The sequence below is a fragment of the Atta cephalotes genome, assembly GCF_000143395.1.
Source record: "Atta cephalotes unplaced genomic scaffold scaffold00002, whole genome shotgun sequence".
In the NCBI taxonomy this organism is placed as follows: Eukaryota; Metazoa; Arthropoda; class Insecta; order Hymenoptera; family Formicidae; genus Atta; species Atta cephalotes.
Window position 1 is genome coordinate 2,799,583 of NW_012130066.1, and position 1,470 is coordinate 2,801,052.

Here is a 1,470-nt window from a genome sequence, read left to right on the forward strand (position 1 = left end):
GAGAGAGAGAGAGAGAGTAATAATTCCGAAACAACCTCTACTCTAAGTCTATATATCTTTTTTCGACTATTGGCATTACGGTGCATGTGAATCTGCACAATTTGCAATGGCGAACTTTTACGCTGCGTTGTGCCATGGACATCAGTCATCAGGGAACGACACGCTTTCTCGCTGGCCAGACTATCATGTGACATTTCGGCATTGATAAACGATAATAACATATTTCAGCGTACGAATTTTTTCGACGGGTTTTAGGTGCGAAGCTTGCGGTTAAAAAGCGTGCGGAGAAAAATACGTCATAAATGCGCGATGAGAACTCGATAATTAAAAAAAGCCATGCATATTTCAATACACGTAGTAACGGGACCGTAAATTCAACATGACAGTTTGAAAATGATGTGGAACATATCGGTGAAATTTAGTGATTTGCTATGCTTTATCACTACGTTTATAGAAATACTTTTTTTTTTATATAAATTTGCATAGTATGCATCGTTATGTATCGCAATTTATTATAGATTCCTTTTATTTTTCGTGAAGATGCGTTTCCTTGCGTGCTACGCAATGTAACTTTTCAAATTCCAGCTTCGAAGAAAGCTTCCAATAGACGTCGACAGCTTTGCATACAATATTTCGAGTATGTCTAGACTGCGAGTAAACCGCGCGAAGTACGAGAGAAACTTCTTCCTTATACTTGCTGCTGAGTCGTCACCTGCTGACTTCGATTTGTCGCGGTCGCGAAACAGCACTTAAAAAGAACAAAATTTTTCAGAAAACGATAAAAATATATTTTTGTGGAATTGCTAGCGACGAAAATTCTGCATGAGGAAAAATGCGGAAGAACATCGAAAAATAACGAGGAGCGATATTGACGTAAAATAAATCCCGTTAAATTAATTGCAATGATAAAAAGATAATCCTCAGCTATAATTAGAAGTGTCATCGTGTAGCTAGCCGCTCACACTCTTGTCATATGCATGAAAATCATTTCCTTCTTTCGCTAATATCGATCGTAATACTGTAGAGTTGCTTCGCTGCCCTTAATAAATTCCAGACAGAACGGCGGCACTCGCGACGTTATACGAACAGACGGGGAAAGTTCGCAGACGATAACGTCGATAAGATCTCGTAGTAGACAAAATCCATAATTAAGGCTGGCCAGAAGCTTACAATTACGCAGCTCGGTGGATCCACAGCGAGCTGAAACTACGCTGCTCTGTTCTCGCCACATCCGGTATAACGTTGATTTACCTTTGTAAAATTAGCACTCCATTTTCAGAATTTCAATATAACTATTATAGTTCTATCCACTTTCATAATAGAATTCTAAAATCATTCATGTGTTATTATAGAATTTTAGCGATTAAATATAAAATTTGATATTATATATGTATCTCATATTGTATATATAGCTTGGGGAATGCCAATTTTAAAATGGACTGCTAACTTCACAAAGGTTATAGCAAATCG